This window comes from Sturnira hondurensis, unplaced genomic scaffold (genome assembly GCF_014824575.4).
Source record: "Sturnira hondurensis isolate 20B ecotype Veracruz unplaced genomic scaffold, ASM1482457v3 Scaffold0018728, whole genome shotgun sequence".
NCBI classification, from domain to species: Eukaryota; Metazoa; Chordata; class Mammalia; order Chiroptera; family Phyllostomidae; genus Sturnira; species Sturnira hondurensis.
Genome location: NW_028091359.1, coordinates 8,851,186 through 8,859,595, shown reverse-complemented (window position 1 = coordinate 8,859,595; position 8,410 = coordinate 8,851,186). Strand labels below are relative to the sequence as shown.

The 8,410-nt window shown below is 44.9% G+C and overlaps 1 protein-coding gene across 2 annotated transcripts in view; it reads right to left on the bottom strand.

The window, feature by feature from the left end:
- Positions 1–5,923, bottom strand: part of ARSG (arylsulfatase G) — a 131,549-nt gene extending 125,626 nt beyond the window's left edge. Inside the window, exon 1 of one of the 2 annotated variants that reach the window (XM_037069789.1) lies at positions 5,687–5,923. The gene's annotated coding sequence lies outside the window, so the exon portion shown is untranslated. The remainder of the gene's footprint in view (positions 1–5,686) is intronic. The other variant, XM_037069785.1, reaches the window with a different exon arrangement.
- Between the last annotated feature and the right edge of the window lie 2,487 nt (positions 5,924–8,410).

The window sequence follows — 8,410 nt, the reverse complement described above, 5'->3', positions numbered from 1 at the left end:
CATCTGGCTCTCCAAAGGACTGCCTCCTGAGAACACACCTTTCCCCTGCCCCTCTTCTCCCCCCAGGCATGTTACCTTTACCTTTCTTTCCGAAGGCCCTTCTTTTGCCTCCGTAACTTTCTAAGTAAAACTTTCTCTTGTAGGTTGGGAAAGAATCTGGAGAGGGATCTCAGCTGCAGAGGTCCCCACTGAGGAGTGAGGCGTCTCATCGCGGGCTCCACAGTCTGGAGCCCCAGTGCTGAGACGAGAAAGCTCCCCGTGTGGCTGAGCAAATCAGCCGGAGTGAGATGGAAGGCCGCTGTGCACAAACCCTCGCCTGCAGGCAGCCACCCTGGGCTCCAGTGGAGAAGGGCGGCTCTGAGGGTGCCAGAGTCACGCAGGGAGAGACTAGGTTGTGTGGCTTTGGGGGGAGGGCTAGAAGGACAGCTGCGAATGTCCGTGTTGACCCCTCTGCCACACCACCCACAGATGCCATCTTTCCTGGGTCGAGCACTCCCCACCCCCCCAGCATTAGCCTCAGGAGCCACACTAACTCCACCCTAAGGACTCCGTGAGGTCCGCCCTACCAAACTCACATATGGCTATAGGCTCTGCCAGTGACACCCAGCCTGGGCCCGAACGGTAGCCTTGCTTTAGAAACTCTCACAGAATACTGAGCAAGCTTGGGGGATTCCAGAGACACACAGAGAGAAACTGAGTTGTATGGCTTTAGGTTGAGGGCCATCTTCCCACACGCCTAACATGCACCACTTTTCCTGTGGTAAGCCCGCCCTCCACACTGTCAAATTTTAATCTGCTTTAGACTGACGAACTCTACTACCTCCACACTGACAACTCCTTGAGAATCTGCAAAGGTCCATAGGCCCCAGGCAGGTGGCAGCTGGCCTCAGTTTACTCTAAGACTTTTGCTCAGTGGCCTCAGACCCAGGATGGGCACCACGTCTGAATCTGTATTAACCGGGTGAACACCACACCCCTTACTGTGAATATCGGAGAACATGCTTCACAGAACTTGCACAGACTGCTCAAGACTCTTTCAGTGGCTGAGCCTAGCAGGCAGCCAGCATGTAGCAGCTGGTGGCAGCCAGATACAGAGTTAAACACAATGGTTATAAGGATGTCAAAAAACTTAGAACTAGGCCCTGGCTGGTGTAGCTCAGTGGATTGAGCGCAGGACTGCGACTCAGACGATCGCAGTTCGATTCCCAGTCAGGGCACATGCCTGGGTTGCAGGCCAGTTCCCTGCAGGTCAACTCCCAGCAGGGAACGCACTAAAGGCAACCATACATTGATGTTTCTCTCCCTCTCTCCCTCTCTCCCCTCTAAAGATAAATAAATAAAATCTTTAAAAAAAAAACTTAGAACTTCTACAGCATAAGGTACAGAAGGGAATAATACAATAACTGAAGTGAAAAAATACACTAGATGGAATCAGCAGCAGATTAGACAAAGCAGAGGATCAAATCAGCAATACGTAAGACAAGGTAGCAGCAAATACCCAACTGGAGCAGCAAAAAGAAAAAACAATTTTAAAAAATGAGGATAGTTTAAGGGACCTCTGGGACAACATCAAGTGTAACAACATCCACATCATAGGGGTCCAGGAAGGAGAAGAGAGAGAGCAAAGGATTGAGAATCTATTTGAAAAAATGACTGAAAACTTCACTAACCAGATGAAGGAGAAAGACAGACATATTCAGGAAACACAGAGAGTTCTAAATAGCATGAACTCAAAGAGACCCATCACACAAAGACACATCATAACTAAAATGCAAAAGGTTAAGGACAAAGAAAAAATGTTCTAAGCAGCAAGAGAATGGTTATGTAGAAGGGAACTCCTGTAAGTCTGTCAGCTGTTTTTTCAACAGAAACTTTGCAGGCCAGAAGGAATTGGCAAGAAATATTCAAAGTGATGAAAAAGCAAGGACCTATAGCCAAGACTGCTCGACCCAGCAAAGCTATCATTTAGAATCCAGGGACAGATAAAGAGTTTCCCAGACAAGAAAAAGCTAAAGAAGTTTATCACCACCAAACTAGCATTACAAGACATGTTAAAGGGTCTGCTTTAAGAAGAAAAAGATAAAAAAAAATATGAACTGGCCAGTGTGGCTCAGTTGGTTGAGTACTGTCCCACAAACTGAAAGGCCATGGGCTCAATTCCTGGACAGGGCACAAGCCTCGGCTGCAGATTTGGTCCCCAGTTGGGGCCCATGCAAGAGACAACTGATCAATGTCCCTCACGTCAATGTTTCTCTCCCTCTACCTGTCCCCCACCCTTTAAAAATCACTAAGCATGCCCTTGGGTAAGGATTTAAAATATATATATGAGCAATAAAATGGCAATGAATACAGAAGTATAAAGAATTGAATCTAAAAAAAGTCAACAAAGAAGCAGAACAGAAACAGACGCATAGATACAGAGGACATTTTGACAGTTGCCAGATGAGGCGGGTGTTGGAGGAATGAGTGAAAAAGGTGAGGGGCCTGTGAAGTGCAGACTGGCAGTTACAGAACAGTCACAGGGACGTCAAGTACAGCACAGGGAATAGAGTCAGTGATACTGTAACAACTAACTAGGTGCAGGGGGCACTTGAACTAATGGGGAGACCACTGTATTACATGATTATCTAACCACTATGCTGGGTACCTGAAACTAATAAAAACAATAGGGAATGTCAACTGTAATTGAAAAATAAAATTCAAAAGAACCCCAAGCAGTGGACTACTGGGTTTGGCCTATGGACTGCAGCGTCTGGCCCCCCACTCCACGTGTCTGGGACACTGCAATGGACAGATACCAGCAGTGGTGCGACTCCAGACACTAGCCATCCATCCCAGATGGCAGAAAAGGATGGTTGGGGTCAAAGATTCTTAGATCACAGATGCCAAAGACAGGACAGATACAACAGCTGAGGGCTCATGAATTATCCGGTTTCACTTGCTGTGACTAAAGAGAATCTGCTCTAACCTTGCTCAGTGAATAATGCTTGAGTATGAACATAGACGGTTTCCCTTCCAAAATGTAAAATCGCTCCTGTTCCAAAAATGAATTGCAATCATGTGCTCCTTTAAGACAGACGCCACCGGAACTAATATCTTTCCAAAACTTCTAACAAAGTTATCAATGACATACTACAAAAGTGTGTAAGGCAGCTTTTGTGCATTTATTTACCTGTACTTTATCTTAATACCTGCTGATAAAATAGAAAATTGTATTTCATTAAAGGTTAATTAAATTTACATTTAATTAAGCCCATTTACATTTCTTTACTCCATCTCAAATACTCTAAAATTCATAAATAAATTAGCATGAGTCCTTATTTTTAAAAGCTCCCACATACGAGGCTCACTAATAGGGATCTAGAAGTCAGAAGCCATTTCTTTAAATTTTTAAATGGTTATGTAAATACCAATTTAAAGTCACTTCAGGCATGTTACAGGCTTAAAGGTCACTCCTATAAGTATACAATGTATTGAGAAAATAGACCCTGTCCTTGTCTGTAGATTTGTCTTTAATACAGATGTTAATAGAAGTGAGGGCTACAAACTCCAACAGGTGGGCCAGCCACCGTCTTATAAGTAAGGAATCTAGTGCCCCCTAGTGTTCCTTTTCAGTGTTGACCGCCTCGGAGTACAGAACAAGATAGGGGCAAGAAACTTGCAACTTCACTTTTCATGTTAAATAACCGCTCATAATCAAATCAAGATCAATTCAGGGACTGTGGACTTCCTAAGGGGAAATTAGATAGAAAAATTGATGTCCTAAACCTCTATCTATAAAGGCTTTTAAAAATTTTTTATTTATTTATCTTTAGAGAGGAAGGGAAGGAGAGAAGGAGGGAAACATCAATGTATGGTTGCCTCCCGTGAGTCCCCTAACTGGGAACTGGCCCGCAACCCAGGCATGTGCCCCGACTGGGAATTGAACTGATCGTGTGGTTCACAGGCCCTCTCTCAATCCACTGAGCTACACCAGCCAGGGCTCTATAAAGGCTTTTTAATGGAGTTCATGAAAGATTATTGACAGAAAATACAAACTGTGGCCATGTAGCCAGCAACATATTACTCATATACATCTCCAGCAACATATTACTCATATATGTCTCCAGCAACTCAAGAAAAAAAGCAAGCACACTAACTCTCCTAGCAACCTATGCCCCCAGAATGCAGTCAGAGTTTAAGTACCTCCTCCACATTGTCAACTCCCACACTAGGTCCAGACTGTGTCACTGAGCTCTGGACTTGGACAGGCCCATGTGACAGCAGGTGGGTGCCACACCAAAGAGGCATTTCCCATTGAACAAGGCCTGCACAGAACTCTTGATCCTGCTCTCCAAACACGCTCCTCCACGAATCCTGTTGGCTCTACCTCCTGAACATATCCAGGACCTGACTGCTTTTGTCAAACTACCAAAGCCAGACCCAAGCCAGTGTCATCTTAGCTGGACTATGGCAATCAAATTCTAGCTGGCTCACCTGCTTCCACTCTTGCTGTCTACCCAACCACCACACCTTGGCCTGTGTTTTCCAGATGGCAGCCTTATTATATCCTGTGAAGGCACAAGTTAGACACGATCCCATTTAAAACCCAACCCTTAACAACGGGCCCTTCCTGCACGGCCTGATGGAGGCTATCACATTCCCCCTTGGTTCTGCTACTCTAGCTGTACTGGCCCTCCTATTGCTCCTTGGAGTCACAAGAATTAGGCCTTGGCATTTGTGGTTCCCTTTGCCTGGTGCTCCCTTCCCTTAATGTGTACATGATGTGACACTTCCATTTGGTCCCCTACAAAGGTCACCCCTGAGGAGGCATTCCTGACTATCCTACTTGAAACAGCACTTGCTGCCATCCCTTTACTCTGACATTAGGTTATAAAAGTATCTGTTTACTCATTTTATCTGTCTCCTGGGGACTTGGGATGATGTCCCATTTCTGCCATTGGTGTCACTGCACACAGTTTACTTATTCGTTACTGAGGGCTTGCTTCCTCATCTATAAAATGGACTCCGTAACATTCATATTACTAACACTTTACAATTCTGCTTTTCAAAACTGAAATCGCATTTAAAGGAAATACCGAGCCCTTGGCCATAGGAAGGGAGGGTGGCAAACAACCTGCCACGGAGAACAACAGCAAGGTCCCCAAGTGAATCAACACCATCTCCAGAGGCCCTTCCGGGGTTCACACCTTACACTTAGCATGTCAAGAGTCACTGACAGAGGACCCGCATGGCCTGCCCCTTCTCTCCCATTGGTTCTACATCACAGTTACATATTTCCACGGAGACTCCCCAACCTGATCTAGAGCCGGGGCTGTGCACACAGCAGCCACGCGTCACCTGGAGCTGGGCACCTCACTGTGCCCAGCCAGAACTGAGTTGCGATGCACGGGTAAAATACAGCCAGAATTGTAAGGCTTAGCATGAAAATAGAATGTAAAGTATCTCAATACTTCATATACTCATTGAATTAGTATTTTGGACATATTGGATTAAATTAATTTCATCTGCTTCCTTTTGCATTTGTTAATATGGCCACTAGAAAAATTTAAATTACGTCTGAGGCTCACGTTTGTGTTGGACGGCTCTGCTCTAGACTATCAATCAGAACGAAGGAAGTGACTAAGATCCAAACTTTTTAGAAAGCACTGTTTACACGCTCTACCCAAGATGCGATCCCACTTACTGCTCTGTTGCATCGCCATACTGATTTTCCAAGGCCTCCGCTGTGCGGCCTGCTCAAAGGGGACACGTGGGTGTGGCCAAGTGCTTTGCTCCTTAGTAGCCGGGTCCCAGCGCCAGAGGAGGCGGAGTCACAAGCCTGCGCTCTGGAGTTGCTGGGGAAGGAGCTCCCTGGGTCAGGACTTCCCCCGGGTTAGACGTGGGAGACTAGCTGTGACTGCGGCTCACTGCGACGGGTCTGGGTTTCTGCTCCCAACTCTGGCACAGAACTGACAAATCCTACGCCGCTTCCTGAGGGGGAAGGGCCAGCGCGCTGGGCGGGCCAGAGGTCCAGAGGCCTGTTTGGATTTTAGCACGCTTGCTCTCAAGTGGGAACGACTCCGCTCCGGGTCCTTTTAAGGTTCGATTTTGAAAATGTTCAGGTCAGGTGAATTTGCGGTTCAAAGAAGCTGGACAACAATCTTAAGTAGAATCTTTGCCACATTCTTCTATTTAACACTCCCCTCCCCGTCTACACTTTTGGCGAAATGAAATGTTAACCTTCCCTTGACCTAAAAGATATTACTAATTCCATGGGAGCCAAAGTGAATAGCATTTCAGGTTCACGTCTTTGTAGAATAGTGTTTAGACAGTGGGAAATTACCTCTTAAATATCTTGTTCATTAAGCATTTGAGGAACAAAATTTGCATGGATTTTGCTTTTAACAACTACAGGAATTTAAACATAAAATTTAGTTGCAGTAAACAAATTTTATTTTTAGTCTTAACCCTAAGAAATTGCCCCAAAGTACATACAACCCAATAATTAGTTATACATGGCATTTAAGTGAAGATCACTGAATAAATGCCTGTAACGTAAAACTGAAGTTTGCCCAACTTTAAACAAGACTAAATGACCTCTTTAGTCATTCAGACTAAATGACCCCTGGTCTCACAGTGCAGATTAGGAACAAATGGGTATTACATCTTTTCTAAATAATTGTAACCCGCAATATAAATATCTCTGTTCTTTTAGGTTTGTAACTACAGGCACACCTCAAAGAAATGAGGGGTTCAGCGGTAGACCAGAGCAATAAAGAGAACATTGCGATAAAGTGAGTGACAGGAATATTTTGGTTTCCCAGTGTATACAAAGTCACATTAACTCTACACTACAGTCTATTATAAACTGTGCATCAGCGTTACATCTGAAAAAACAATGTACATATCTTAATTAAAACATATGTTATTGCTAAGAAAATGCTAACCACCCTCTGAGCTTATTGAAAAAAATGGCATCAACAGACTTCCTTGAAACGGGTTGCCACAAACCTTCAATTCATTTTAAAAAATGAAATACGTGGAAAGCACAATGAAGCAAATTGCAGGAACACTGACCTGCAAGACTAAAATTGCATTTACCTTGTACAAAAATGAAAGAAAGCTGAACAAATGAACAATAATTAAAAGTAGGTTACTTGAGAAAAAGACATTATTGGGGAAACAGAACCCATAACATAACTCACAGAAGTCCACGTTCCATGGGTTCTCTTCTCAGTACAAAATGACCAAGCGTCCACTCTCCAATTGGATTTAATGACAAACCATCGTTTCCTAAATGACTTCCAAACTGCAGAAGCAGTTTGTTCCGTCTGAGGTTTTCAGCCTGTTCCCCAGCACGAAAGTGAAGCTGATGTTCACAACCGTCAGGCCACCCTGGTCCCTCCTGGCACAGCAACAGGCAATCCTATCCCATTCTCTCCCCCAGCCAAGTAAGCTCTGCAAAGGAGTGAGAGAGATAATAGTGCAGGAAAAACCCCAGCAGCTGCTCTAAGCCCACAGAGAAAGCACAACACTCACAAGCATAAGGACCATTAGAACCAATTATGTGCAAGAATCCTCACAAATGACTGTGTTGTTTAAAGCTGACAATTGCAAGGTAACCCCATCGTCGCTACCACCGCCAGCAGAGGTTGGTGTGATACAAGTACCAGTCTTACTTTCACTTGCAGGTATTCTAGAAAGGAGGTACATTTTAAGCTGCTGAAACTGGAAACAAGTAGTCTCATCTTTCAGATGGAAACTGACAACACGCAGAGAAAACTGGATGTGAGGCGGCCCAGAGGGTAGAGTTCACAGAATTAAGAGGTGTGTGAGTGGAGAAGGTGACCTGGTGGGTCCAACACAGGAGCAGCACCGGGTGATGCTGATGCAGGGAATGTACCTTGACAACATTGTTCTATACGGTGCAGTTCTCAACCCCCACAGACAATACAGGTGAAAGCAAAAAGCCTATGGCCCTGGCTATGGAAAATGGATAAAATGAGGAGAAAGGCTTTCCAAACAGCAGTGGTGGGGAAGACATCAGGAACTGTCAGTAGAACTAACTACAGTAGAAGGCAGCCTGGACACCGAGAGAAAGGCCGTCCTCCTTGAGAGGCTGGGGAACAGAAGTCCTCCAGGCCCCAGCAAAGCAGCTTTGCTTGACGACCACAGCAGCCTGAAAGGGCAGGTTACCTAGAATTCCACACCAGAATTCTGGAATTCATAGAACGGTGAGGATGTGGGTACAGCCAGGGCTGTGGGTAACTAACAGGACAAAAAACTGGCATAGATCCTGTAAATTTCAATATTAAGGTACCCATTTAAATTGTTTTTATAATATATTTTATTGATTATACCATTACAGTTATTCTATTCCCCCTTTTCATTCACCCCCCCGCACACTCCCTCCCCCACCATTCTCCCC